The 14999-nt window shown below is 37.5% G+C and overlaps 1 protein-coding gene across 7 annotated transcripts in view; it reads right to left on the bottom strand.

The window, feature by feature from the left end:
* Positions 1–14999, bottom strand: part of NCOA2 (nuclear receptor coactivator 2) — a 297018-nt gene that overhangs the window by 136354 nt on the left and 145665 nt on the right. The window contains exon 1 of one of the 7 annotated variants that reach the window (XM_030794913.1): positions 1708–2016. The exons of the other annotated variants lie outside the window; for them this stretch is intronic. The gene's annotated coding sequence lies outside the window, so the exon portion shown is untranslated. Of the gene's footprint in view, positions 1–1707; positions 2017–14999 lie in introns of those variants that run through there. 7 annotated transcript variants of the gene reach the window in all.

Genomic DNA, 14999 nt, shown 5'->3' with positions numbered 1-14999 from the left:
TATGAAACATCATTCACAAAATCAGACCAGTACTCTCTCAACAGCCAGGTAAGTTTTATTCTTTTTAGCCATTTTAAATTCCTATAAGACACAGGATAATTACATTTACTGAGGCTGGATTCCAATGCCAGTTATAAGTTAACTTATTGGATTAGATATCTTATATGTCTTCATGTTCCCATATTGTTTCATACAGTGGCTTGTAATAATAGTAGGTGCTCAATAAAAATACCTTTTAATTATTACAAAAGTCTTGGCTCATTCAAAGGTTTAGATAAGGTAACAAAATAAAATTTAAAATTAAAATAAAAACAAAGAAAGCTCAAACAATACAACTTTGAAAATTTTATTATTCAAAATATTCAACATATGGTGCTAGTGCTTTCTGGGCAGAAAATGGTATGTAACCCTGAAAATGTACGTAACCCTGTCTCACAGACTACTTACAAGAACGTGAGAGTTACTGAAAGAGCAGTGAAAAAAAAAAAATGGAAAAAAAAAAAAAAAGAATGTGGGAGAATACTATAGTTAAAAAAAATCCCAAATTAACTGCTTATTTGAACCAAGCTGTTTTTCTATGTAAAGTGCCAGTGTTGTTTGCTTTTTAAAAGAAAATCCCATTTAATAAAATTAATGATTTATTAAACTATACTGTGCTAAGATATGGCTTGTAGATATAAAGAAGAATCTCCTGCACTTAGTATAATTAAACATTATGTTTGAGTTGCTCTCATCTTTTATTAGAAAAGACAGCAAGAATTAATTCTTTGTTAAACTGTCTATACACCTTAGAAATTGCCTGATACATTCCTTACCTCTTCCACCCTCAATTTCAAAAGGGAACTGTACACAGTATAGTTTAGTTTCAAAATCTTATGTGATTTGGAAACATACATACACTTCAGCCCATCTGCTCTAGAAGTTAAATGAAAAACATTAGCAAAATCATTCTCCGAATATATGTTGTGTAATTGTTAACCCTTTTCAGATAATGCTTCTGATTATCTTTCACCAATCTCAGACTTTCAAGTACTACATTTTCCAAGGTTAAGAGACAGGTACAGACTGCTATGAGAATTAACAGCATTAACACGAGCAAAAGCAGACAAGTACAGTCTGAAGATTAACTGTGTTATTTAGCTCTCTGCATACAGTAGCATAAGATCAATCTGAGAAAGTTAGGTACTGCATATAACAACAACAAAAAAATCACTGAATCAAGGCCTCCACCAAAAATAAAAGCTGAACTTACCATATAATCAAAAATTAAATAATTTCAAATTTATCACAAAGCTCCCCTTTAAGCTTGAAATTAGAAAAGGATAAAAAGTATAAAGGTAGAAAGATAAAGCTTATGGTTATATTTATTCCTTAATAATCAAGATTTGCATCTAAAAAATTAAGATTCTCCTCCTGAATTTTAGAAAATGCTTACCAAAATATTTCCTAAAAACAAGCGTGACACTGCATTTGGCTACATAAAGAAACTACAAGGAATATTTTAAAAACACTAAACAAACACAAAAGAAATAAGGACCACAGAATCAATTTGGGTCACACTGTATCTATGTGTTCCTGAGAACATTATCACCGCCTGGTTGTCATGCTCAGTTCTCCCTTCTACAACACACCGCACATCCAATCCACAAGCACACAGAATTCCAAGAACATTACCAAATATTAAGTCAGAGCACTTCTGAAACACACCTTGTAATTGTCCACAGCTTCTGCAGTTCATATCAGAGCTCAGCAGCTTCTCTTTATCTTCACACCAGTGATGTAAATACAAACACCATACATCACTCATCAAAACAAAAACCCCCACAATTAGCAATAAATTTATTGCCTCAGAGATAAATCTCCTCTGTTAACCCAAACCAACATTACATCTTGATGTAAACCTAAGCACATGCTGAGCACCCCGCCGCTTATCTCCTCTATCATTTGTTTCTAACGATAGCTGACAAACTAGCCACACAAATCCTTTTTTAGCTGCTGATCAGACAGATCCCCCTTTGACAATCCAGCATGGTGGAACACTCGAAAATTCTTCCTGCTTCTATTCTATTGCTTGCTCTAAAACCCGGTTTCCTTTTCATTGAGATAATAGCCTTTTCTGCAGTCACATGACTCAGAAGCTACATTAGCAGAGCTTTATGATAATAGACTGAGTAAGCCTCTACCCCCTCCTGCTATTAAGGGAATGTCTTTTTCTTTTCTCTCCCTCTCTCTCCCTCTCCTTCTCTCTCACACACAGTCTCAGACTCAGTCTCTCACTCTCTCACATACACATACACACGTGCATGCAATGTACACATGCACTCACATATGCGTGTCTAAAATTATTTAGTCTTGGAATGTTCATAATAAATAAAAAATATATACCCTAAAATGAAAATACAATTTCTAGATCTGCTGCTAAAAATAAATGCTCAAAACAAACATTCTGATGCACGGTCTTCCTTTCACTAGGATGTACCAGATTGGCCATGAACAGTGAGGGGCAGTTAAAAGCAAATATATACTCTCTTGAGCTTTGCCCTCAATGATATAAATCTGACAAATCTGGCATAATGAACACTTTGGAGACATTATAGCTATCCACATACTGAGAATTAATTCCCTGTATTAGTAAAACACATGTAAACATACTTTTTAACACCAAAATGTACTCTTGTTAAGAATATCTCCTTATTAAGTAATTTATAATTTGTCCCAAGAAGAAAAATACTCCCATGGCCAAAGCAATCTTAAAAAATAATAATCAGAAGTTCCTTTAAGGCTGGTTACCTTTGTCCATTTCTGATAAATAATCGACTCTCAAAACACATATCTGGAAACACCAGCACAGTACCTGACACACAGAGGCTGCTCCATATTTTTTTTAAATGTCCCTAGTAACAAGTAGAAGCACCAGATCAAAAGAAAGCAGCTGATCACATTATATTCCTACTTCATCTTTGGTTATGGTTTGTTTCACATTAAAAATTGTTCTTAATCCATGAAGCAAGCAATTTGAGGAAGAAGTTTAAATGTGAGAGTGCTGGGTAGTTGAAAGTGGGGGAAAAGATGGTGTAAGGAACTACGCTCAAGTACAATGTGCAAAGTGAAGAACGCTGTACATGAGGAGACTAAAAGAACGACAGATTCTGTTAATCCGAAGTCAACAGAAATTCAAACTATATTTTACATTTCTTGGTTGTAACTGGCTTCCTCATCTCAAAAATGCAAAACATATTTTTAATATATATATTTTACTTTTAACTGTGGTAAAATATACATAACACAAAATTTATCATCTTAACCATTTGTAAGTGTACAGTTCAATAGGGTTAAGTACATTCATACTGTTATGCAACAGATCTCCCGAACTTTTTCATCTTGCAAAACCGAAACTCTACACCCATTAAACAACTCCTATTTCCTCCTCCCCTAGCCCGTGGCAACCACCACTCTACTTTCTGTTTCTATGAGTTTGAGTACTTTAGATACCTCATAGAAGTGGAATCATACATTAATTTTCTTTTGTGTGTCGATACTTTACGGATTATTTTAATACCAGATCAAGACAGAGAGTTTTCATTTCACAAAATCATTTTACATAAACCGCATTATTCATAAGAAAACAGAGCCAAACTTACATTCTTTAATAAAGAAAAACCAAGAATTATTACAGATACCAGAAGGGATTATTATCATTATCATATAAAGGTTATCTATACAAAAAATTCTCTAAGTTCTCAGAACTCAAAGAATTTAACAACTCCAATTCCAAAACTCCTAGTTTACTCTAATTAACCACTCAATATACAAATAAATAGGATAGAATGAGTGTTTACTAATTCTCTTTAAGTCACTGAAGGGAACCACGGCCACTCTGGAAGACAAGACTAACAACTAACAGAGCCTGAAATGATTAGTGAGGTGTCAGGGAACATAAGTTTCCATAAAGACCTGAGCAAAGAAATTCAATTAGGAAACAAAATAATTTCAGAGATGAAGAAAATAAACATAAAAAACTTAAAATACCAGCCTATGCCAACATCTCATAATGAAAACTCAAAAAAGCACAATTCAGAATTTTTAAGATAATGTTTTAATTGCTAAAGAACCTTTAAAAGTTATAATGATTTTTACCACCACCTAAATACTTTCATTATGGACTTAAAATCTAAAATCAATAATCAGCCAAGGCAACATATAAAATCAATGCAATGACTGCAGTTTTAAAAGACTAGCAAAAAACCGCAGGGGGCGGTTTGTGAAATCCGTCTAACCAAATGTGTTCTTTTTCTGCTCACAAGGTCATGAAACCTTTGGCAATCTTATAGATCACATCCATAGAGAGAGCGTGAGGTCACAGACACGCTAACATTAACACCATGTGTCCTTTATTAACTACAACGGCGCTTTTACAAATTATTTCTCAGCCAGATCATGGGCAGCAGCAAAATGCTGTGCATTCCCTGACCAGATCAATCGCAGTTAAGAGAATGCCTTCTGCCAAACAAATCTAAGTAAAATGTCTTGATCCAGATTCTGTGCTTACACTTCAAGATGTATTGCTGTTAGCAAATCTGTCCCTCTCTCATATTTTCTGCTGGCATACACGAATTGGTAAAATTGCCTAACTCTCCTCCTGAGTGTAGAAGATAGCAACAGCAGATTTTATCATTAGCAATTTTAAACTTTTTTCTTCACCAAGGCAGTAGTGCTTACAAGGGAATTAGACTAGATAATTTGTCAAGTTGTTTTTAGCTTTAACATTTTATGATGGTGGTTGTATATAATTGTGGTTCATTTCTTAATCCAAGAGTCTGGTGAGAAGTAAAACAAGGATTCAATAGAGTAATGTTTTCATTTTTAAATTGAGGTACAATTTACATTCAGTGCCATATACAGATCTAAAGAGAAGAGTGAAGTTCAACAATTGAGACAAATGAAAGCACGTATGTAATCCAGGCTCCTATCAAAATGTAGAACACTTCCATCACTCTGCAAAGTTCTCTTGTGCCTGTTCTCAGGCAAACTCCACACCTCCTCATCCCTGCCAACAACCATTATACTCTGATTTTCTATTACCACAGATTAGTTTTGCTTTGTCTAGAACTTTAAATAAATGAAATCATACAGTAAGTACTCTCTGTCCTGGCTCCTTTCAGTACAAAGCTTTCAAGATTCATCCATATTACTGCATGGCCTTGGGGGACTGGTTCCAGCAGCTCCCCCTGGATACCAAAATCCATGGATGCTCAAGTCCTGGATACAAAAGGTATAGAATCTGCATATAATCTACACATATCCTCTCATATACATGAAATCATCTCTAGATTACTTATGATACCTAATAAAATGTAAGTGCTATGCAAATAGTTGTTATACTGTATTGTTTCAGGAATCATGACAAGGGAAAAAAGTCTGCACATGTTCAGTACAGACAAAATTTTTTTCTCTGGAGTATTTTCTGAGGTTGGCTGAATCTAGTGTGCAGAACTCACCAATACAGAGGGTGACTGTATATTAACAATTTGTACCTTTTCACTGCTTAGGATATTGTATGAATATACCATAGTTTATCCATTCTCCTGTTGGTAGACATTTAAGTTGTTTCCAATTGGGAGCTTGTGATGAACAGAATTCTGATGTGGTTCTGCAAGATTCTCCACCCCCCCGGTGGACATGTCCTGCACATTTCCTAGGACTGTAAATATGACAGATGTTTTTACCTCTATGATTAGTTTATGTTACATGGCACAACTGGCTCTAAGAAAGAAAGATAACCAGGGTGGCCTGAGCTAACCATGCATTTTCTTTGTTAGTGTACCCGAGGGGGCAGGCTCCTCAGCATTAGAGCACTGACATTGAAGAGCAGACACCATACCTTTTATCCCTCTAACCCACAGCAGTGTCTATCCTAGCACTGCTTCTATATGATACATAGTCAAAATTTACATATTGATATTTCTTTTTCCTTAAAAAGGTGATTACGTTGCAACATGAAAAAATGCTTTTGAAGAGGCCACTTTAGAGGGAGGAAAGAGCATGCACTCAGAGTTAGACTTTTGTCCGAATACATATGCCAGATATGCAGTGCCTGAGCAAGTTACTTAACCTCCCTGTCTTAGGTTCCTTATCTATAAATGTGTGTCTCTGGGGGAGAGAGGATGTTTATACTACTGTATTGTTATTGTGAAGAGTCTATGAATTACATGTAAAGCAACTGGCCCAGTGCATGGCATACGAAGACATCAATTGATGGTAGCCACCATTAGCTCTTAGTTTGATATCGTGTTCAGCAAAAAGAAGAAACAGTATCTGTATATCAAAACTGTAGGCCGGGTGTGGTGGCTCATGTCTGTAATCCCAGCAATTTGGGAGGCCGAGGCGGGCAGATCACCTGAGGTCGGGAGTTTGAGATCAGCCTGGCTAACATGGTGAAACTCTGTCTCAACTAAAAATATGAAGAATTAGATGGGTGTGGTGGTGTGTGCCTGTAGTCCCAGCTACTCAGAGGCTAAGGCAGGAGAATCGCTTGAACCCGGGAGGCAGAGGTTGCAGTGAGCCGAGATCACAACATTGCACTCCAGCCTGGGCAAGAGTGAGACTCTGTCTCCAAAAAAAAAAAAGACGACGACGACCAAAAAATGATGATGAGAGTCAGGTTAAACTGGGTGAGACCAGAGGTCACTTTCATTCTAATTTCCAAACTTTTAGAAATGTCGTTTTCATCATTTAAAAATATGGCAAAGACCAGGCATGGTGGCTCATGCCCTGTAATCCCAGCACTTTGGGAGGCAGAGGCGGGTGGATCACTTGAGCTCAGGAGTTTGAGACCAGCCTGGGCAACATGGTGAAATCCATCTCTACAAAAAAATACAAAAATTAGGCAGGTGTGGTGGCACACACTTGTAGCTCCAGCTACTCAGGAGGCTGAGGTGGGAGGATCGTCTGAACCTGGAAGGTCAAGGTCTGCAGTGAGCCATGATTGTGCCACTACACTCCAGCCTGGTTGACAGAGTGAGACCCTGTCTCAAAAAAAAAAAAAAAAAAAAAAAAAAAAGTCAGCCAAGCGTGGTGGCATGCCTGTGGTCCCAGCTGTTCAGCAGGCTGAGGCGAGCAGATCACTTGAGCCCAGGAGGCAGAGGATACAGTGAGCTGAGATTGTGCCACTGCACTCCAGCCTGCTGGGCATCAGCGAGACCCCATTTCAAAAAGAAGGCAAAATGTTTATATAACTTCTGAAGCTGGGTATGAAGGGTACATAGAAGTTTACTATACTATTCTAAATTTCTATAATACAAATGTTAAAAAACAGAGTCTACTGTACCAAAAGGTGACAAATCTTTAATCTACAAAGATTTCTTCTTTATACACTATGACCACATATTTATTAATTAAAAATGAGATAAGCTCTGAAGGTGACATATGTAACAAGTTGCAGTGTGAACTTTTCAGTCATTTGTAATATTAATTTGTAAACCCATTAGCATTGTAATTCCATACTATAGCTAAATATCAGATTTTAAAAACCCGATAAAATATCATGAAATAATCTATATGTTAAATACATTTTTAAATGCAGTGAGAAATACATTTCATAAATAGTAAGATAGTAAGGGAAAAAGTAACACTGCCCATTTGAATTTATTGTTTCCATTAGGCATAGATCTGCATAGAATTAAGTCACTTGGGCCTCTGACCTCCATCCTCAGGTGAGCCAGGGATAAAAGAAAAGGGCCATCTTTGAATCTCCTGCTTGTGGGTATCATCCCACTGACATTAACTAGAGATTTTTTTTCTTGATGTGTAGGAAAATGAGCCTTAGAAAAGGCCCAACTGTGCTAAGCTAGCAGGGACTGCTATTTTGTTGGGTTATTTCCAATAAAAGGCTTATGCAAACAGCAGTGCATAAATGTCTATGATACTACTGCAGAAGATTATACCCACACAAAAGAGGGCTGAGGAGAAGGACTATAGAGTGCAATCACTTCTAAATACGACTCTGCCAAGTTACCACTTCATGAAATGGAATAATATACAAATAGCATACTACATTTCCATCTCAGCATTTGTACTTCATCCAAGGATTTCAGAGGCTTGAAATGACTGAGTTAAATTCTTCCTAATTAGTGCACTGTAAACCACTCTAAAGTAAGTCGCCTTTAAAAATGTATTTACTCCTTGAAGTCAGTGGAGTATCACTAGGTTAAAACTGAAATTCTTAAGTCATCTGTTAACCAGAGTTAATGAGAACCCTAGTGGTCTATCCAGGTTATACCTTACAAACCTTGGGCTTCCAAAAATGCCAAAGGCTCAGACAAAGATCACAAGAATTCGATTCACTATTAATCCAGCTCTTTGAGATTAGTATTATTCCCAAATAAGTCTCTGACAGTTTTAATGAACAACTAGAACTTTAAAAGGGGCTAAAAAGAATGTGAGAGCCATCTAGTGCTGGGACTCTCAAAGTCATCAGTTTCAAATTCTCAGACTTGGATAACCATTGTCTCTGGTTAGACTTTTCCAGTACTGTCATTCCCTATATCCACAGGGTGTTTGTTCCAGGACCTCCCATGGATACTAAAATCCTCAGATGCTCAAGTCCCTGATATAAAATGATATTTGCTTATAACCTACACACAGACTTTAAATCATTTATAGATTACTTATAATGCCTAATACAAGGTGCTATGTAAATAATTGTTATATTGTGTTGTTTTTAAAATTTGTACTATTTTTTATTGGTTTTTAAAAATATTTTTGATCCATGGTTAGTTGAATTCAAAGATGTGAAACCTGCAAACATGGAGGGCTGAATGTGCCTAGCTTTAGAATAATTTACGTACTAAGTAAAGAGAATCTCCCAAACTGTTATTAACTCAAAAAGTAACTGAAAGCAGAGAGAAGATCATACTACTTAAGTAGTGGTAGTTAGTGGCTGGCTGCAGTGGCTAACGCCTGTAACCCCAGCATTTTGGGAGGCTGAGGTCGGAGGATCATTAGAGCCCAGGAATTCAAGACCAGCCTGGGCAACACAGTGAGACACTGTATCTATTTTTAAAAAATAAAATAAAACAAAATAAAATGTTAGAGGGAATGGAACTTTCAGGGTACAACATATGCTTTGACTATGATGGCTTAATGGCCCTACATAACTTCTTCCCATCCTTAACTCTGGTGGGTTAACCAGATTTGCTCTTCTGACTCTACCATTCTCTGGTTCTCCTATGTATTAACTTTTCCCAAATAGAGTCAAAAGAAAGTGACAATCACACACGTTAGGGCCCTGAAGAAACCTGGCTCCTCAATGTATCAAATATTACACAGGTCATTGGTATTAAGGTTTTTATGTCTTTTTTTGGACAGCCTACTTTGATGAAGATCAGACTAATTAATGTTTTCATTTATTCGCAGATTTGACCATACAAATAGAATTGTCAAAGACAAAAAGCTACTCTTTGTAGAGATGTTATATTCTGAGGCAAATAATTAATTATTCATCTATTCCAAATTTCAGCAGGCACAATAGACACTTGTGACAAAAGGTGTAGGGAACATGTGTTTTAAGTTTGTCTGCAAGACTGCATCTCTCACAGCATATCACGGCTGCTGAGCACCTTCAGCCTGTTCTGACTCAACTTCAAGTGTACTGTTAAATGCTTTTGAATGAGGTTGATTTCTTTCACCTTTCCTTTCCTTTCTTCTGTTTTCTACTTATTCTCGTCTTCCTCTCAAATTTTTGTGAAGATTATTTATCCTTGTAAGGAAGAGGGTGATAACTGCAGTCACAGTGGCAAGCATGGGAAAAGAGGGCAAATACCATTAGCAGAAAAAAGACGTATTTCCTTAAAGGCCCATAAACCATAGTAATAGTTTATAATAATGGAAAAGTACTTTTCATACCTCACTTGATGTCTTCTAGTTCTTTCTTTTTTTAGCTCTAAGTTAATTTCATCCAACAAACACATATTCAGTACCAATGACGCATAAGGCACTAGGTCTCCAGAACAAAATCCCTGCCCTCCAGGGACTCATAATCAAAGAGAGAAAATAGAAAAGCAGGCAAAACTTAGAAAACATAATCAGAATGCCAGAGTAGAAATGTATCAAAAATGATACTTGAATTAGGGACAATAGTTAGGAAGTGTGCAGTATCACTGAGAAATGATGAAACTCTGAACTTAACCTTAAAATGTCAAATACCGTCCAGAAAAAAAAAAAACAAACCTCTCACATATATGGTCAAATGATTTTTGACAAGGGTACCAAGACCATTCAATGGGGAAAGGATAGTCTTTTCAATAAATAGTATTGGGAAAACTGGATATCCTCATGAAAAAGAGTAATGTTGGAGCCTTACCTTACGCATACAAAAATTAACTCAAAACGATTACAAGATCTAAACGTAAGAGAGTAAAAGTTAAACAATACTTAGAAGAAAACACGGGAAAAACCTCACGACACGGGATTTGGTATTTCTTATATATGATACCAAAAGCATGGACAACAAAAGAAAAATAACTTGGATTTCATCAAAATTAAAAACTTTCGGGCATCAAAAGGCACTATCAACAGAGTGAAAAGGCAACCCATGGGACAGGCAAAAAAACTGCAAACCATATATTTGATAAGGGATTGGCATCCAGAATATATGAAGAACTCCTACAACTCAATAGCAAAAAACAAGGAATCTGATTTAAAAACTGGCAAAGGACTTGAATACACATTTCTCCAAAGACGATGTACAAATGGGCCAATAAGCACATGGAAATATGTATACTCAACATCACTGATCATTAGGGAAATGCAAATAAAAAGCACAATAAGATACTACCTCACACCCATAAGGATTGTTACCATCAAAAATATAGAAAATAACAAGTGTTGGTGAGGATGCAGAAAAACTAGAACCCTTGTGCACTACTGATGGCACGTAAAATGGCACAGCCACAGTGGAAAACACTGGAAAACAAAAATCTTTCAAAAAATATGATTCTGCAATTCCACTTCTGGGTATGTATCCAAAAGAACTGAAAGCAGGGACTTGAATAGATGTAAGAACACATGTTCATAGCCGCATTATTCATAATAGCCAAAAGGTGAAAGCAACTCAAGTGTCCATCGACAGACGAATAAACAAAATGTGGTACACAATACAATATTATGCAGCCATAAAAAGGAAATTTTAACACCAGCTACAACATAAATGAACCTTGAAGATTATGCTAAGTGAAATAAGCCAGTCACAAAAAGACAAAGATTGTATGATTCCTCTTACATGAGGTAGTCAAATCTTTAAGTAGCTACAGCAATTAGAATGGTGGTTACCAGGGGTGGGCGGGGGTGGCGGCAGGTAGGAATGGGGAGTTAGAGTTTAATGGGCAGAGTGTTTAACGGGTAAAGGAAGATGAAAAAAATTGTCAAGATGGATGTTGTTGATAGTTGTATAACAGTGTGAATACACTTAATGCCACAGGACTATACATTTAAGAATGGTTAAAAGGGTCAATTTTATGTATATTTTATCATACTTTTTTGGAAAAGTCTAATATAAATATTTATTTACTTAGCAAATGTAAAAAGTGCCTCTCAATTTTTGCTTATACTTTCAACATTCTAACTCCATGAAAGAGTATTCTTTGTCAGCTGCCAAATTAGGAAAGACTTACTTTGATTCACAAGAAGGAAACAAAATAAAATTTAAAAAATACTTTTATACCTCAGTGGTTAAACTGAGGATTACCTCTGACGCATAAGGACAGAAGCCAAGAAGCAACAGACACATGACCATTCCTTAAGGAAAGAGATGTCTGGTCTGTTCTACAATGATTGAAACCCCCGAGTCTGTCACAGCCACCTGCTGTGTGCCCAAGGTTTCAAGTGACTCATGTTAATTTGTCAGTAGTTTGGTAAGTGAAATTACCCAAGAATTTAAGAGTATTTTTTGCCAAACTTAAAATACACAAGATCAGAATCATGTATCAACTAAACAAGAGAAACTCACAAAAAGTGTAGAGAAGTGTAGAGAATTTTATTTCAAAAATGAAAGAACTAATAATAACTTAGATCCATGCTTTAAGCAAGCCATGAAAAGCATACAGAGGTAATTCTATATAACCCAAGCTAATTGATAATTCCCAGTTTATTTATATTTTACTGTGTAATACAGTAATACGTACATACTAATTCAAAGACAAAAATACACAGACACAAAATGCGACTTTGAATCTCTCAAGGGTGAGCCCTATCATGGAATCTATCACGTTCGGCACATACACAACACATATGCTGTGGTTACCTCCTCTCCCCTCACACAGCAGACATTGCCAATTAAATCACTTCCAAGCCTGTGTGTGGCCTCTCAATTCTCCTCAACACGGCACTCCACACAATCACTATCATCAATAGGAATTGGCACCAGAGATTGAAGCATGCTTGCCATCCCAGCACCAAGGTAAGAGTCGGGGGCAGATTAGGCGTAACGATGAATCACACACAAAGATCCAGTAGAACCTCTGCTAACGGAAAGGAGATCTACACACAGCAGCTTTTGCAACAGCAGCTTGCTACATGAATGGAAGCTGAATCTGCTGACTTGAAGCAGCTACCTTTCCTTCCTAAGTCTGTTTTGGATGTGAATAAAGATTCGGCCAAGTCCTCAGTGATGTAATAAGCTCCGTGGTTCTTTACATACAGAAACCTTTTATCCTTGACAGAATTAAGGAACTGAGAGACACATTTAAGGATATGTTCTTACAGTTTTGTTACTGCTACTATCAGAAAACCTTCCCTAGCAAGAGGGGAAGGTTTCCAGATCGGCCAGCCACTCACCACCTGTCCCTCTAATTTTGCTGCTTCCTCCCAGGTTTCTACTCAAACTACATTCCTAACCATTCCTAGAGACCAGCTGACAGAATGGGAGGCAAGGAAATGGAGGCAGATTTGCAAGTGACAAAAACATTTTTCAGAGACAAGCTCTCAACCAGGCTGCCATTGCTAGTAAGTGAATCTTGACAAGAACAGGGACTAAAGGACAGATTTTACAGTGCCGCTGCATGGAAGATTTGGGACCACAGCTGCCTTACCCAGTCAGGTCAAACCATGAAGAAGGAGTAGTATTGTTTTTGTTGTTTCATTATATTTTCCAACATAAACATGGCCAACTTCATTGTAAAGGTGCCCCATTCTTTATACCATTTGACAGACTGAAGAGAAAGAAAAAAGCAATAAAGGCACACTATTTTATTATTTTTTAAATCAAACACTTTTAGTGCTTACCATATGCCAAATATTGGTCTAAGCTTTTTATTAATATTCACATCCATTTTTTTCACAGTACCATGGAGCTGGTACTGTTACGTCTCCCAATTTACATATGAGGAAACTGTGGCACAGAAAAGTCAAGTAAAGCTAAAGTAAATGGGTTAGGATTGGAATTCATACAGTCTGGTTCCAGAGTCTGTGCTCTCAGTCACGATACAAAAACAGAGGGCACCTGTGCCTACTGTCTCATTGGTTCCTCCAAATCTCATGAGATTGGTTTCATCCCCCCCTTTTAGAGATGAAAAAACAGTGAAGTAAATTACTCGAGGTTACAGAGTAGAAAGACTGCAAAACACCAGTTATTTACTGGGCACAAACAATGTGCCAGCCACTCTGATAGGCATCATCTTTTAATCCTCAACAGCCCTATGACAGAGGTACTAGTTTAGTCCACTTTACAGCTAAAGAAAATAGGGCTCAGAGAGAGGTCTGGTAGTTTAATTGGGGCCAAATTAGTAAGAACAGAATAAATTTAAACTCAGACCAGTTGGGTCCCAAATCCTTGGTTTTTCCCTTCTGATGCTGCTATAAATAAAACTTTATATATCAGCTACAATAACATGTAAGGCATTGTTAGGATTACAAAGATTATTCAGTTCCATTTAAGAAGCTTACAGTATATTGAAGGAGAAAGGTCAGTTACTCAAATCACTATAATTGCCATACATTTATTCATGAACCATTCCTTGGGGTCCTTCCTAAATGTAGGGCACTGTTCTAGGCACTGCATATAGCAGCGAACCAATCAGGTAAGTATCTTTGCCCTCCTGACCTAACAATCTAGAGACAGACAGTAACAGGATAAATAAGGAAAAGATACAGTATGTAAGACGATGATAAGCACTAAGGAGGAAGAGCAGGAGGATTAGAGAAGAGGGTGGGAGGTGGACATTTGAGACGGGGCTGTCGGGGCCTCCCCTGTGCTTTGCTAAACAAAGGCAGCACGCCTCACATCGCTACTGCCAAAACCAAAACCACCCCCTCCCCTTTCCAAATGCCACAGGGTCACTGGCCCTTGGGAACCACGCAGAGACTATAGTTTCCTGCCATTCTCTGAAGTCTTGTACAACTTGGCCTCTATCAGAAAACTTTTTCCCTGCTGTCCCTTGGCTTCAACGACACTGGCACTATGGTGCTTCTCCCTTCCTACCTCCCTGATCTGTCTTGGATCTGTCTCCCTGTCACTGAGCCCCACCTCCGCAACAACAGCAAAAAAAAAAAAAAAAGATGAGCATGTCTTTTTTCTTCATTTCTTTTTTCTTTTCTTTTTTTTTTTTTTTTTTTTTGAGACACAGTCTCGCTCTGTCACCCAGGCTGGGGTACATTGGCACAATTTCAGCTCACTGTAACCTCCGCCTTCTAGGCTCAAGTGACCCTCCCATCTCAGTCTCCCCAGTAGCTGGGATCAGAGGCACACCACCATGCTCAGCTAATTTTTTATATTTTTTTGTACAGACAGGATTTCATCATGTTGCCCAGGTTGGTCTTTAACTCATGAGCTCAAGTGATCCGCCAGCCTCGGCCTCCCAAAGTGCTGGGATTACAGGTGTGAACCACTGCGCCCGGCCTGATGGGCATTTCTTGAATAACATCCTTGCCCTTTCTTCTCACTACAAAGCTGCTCCTTGAAATCTTGTCTGCTGATGCAGTATCAAAGATCATATCTATGTAAATGA

This window comes from Nomascus leucogenys, chromosome 16 (assembly GCF_006542625.1).
Source record: "Nomascus leucogenys isolate Asia chromosome 16, Asia_NLE_v1, whole genome shotgun sequence".
Classification (NCBI taxonomy): Eukaryota; Metazoa; Chordata; class Mammalia; order Primates; family Hylobatidae; genus Nomascus; species Nomascus leucogenys.
The sequence above is the reverse complement of the archived record's forward strand: the minus strand, read 5'-3'. Positions and strand labels throughout refer to the sequence as shown.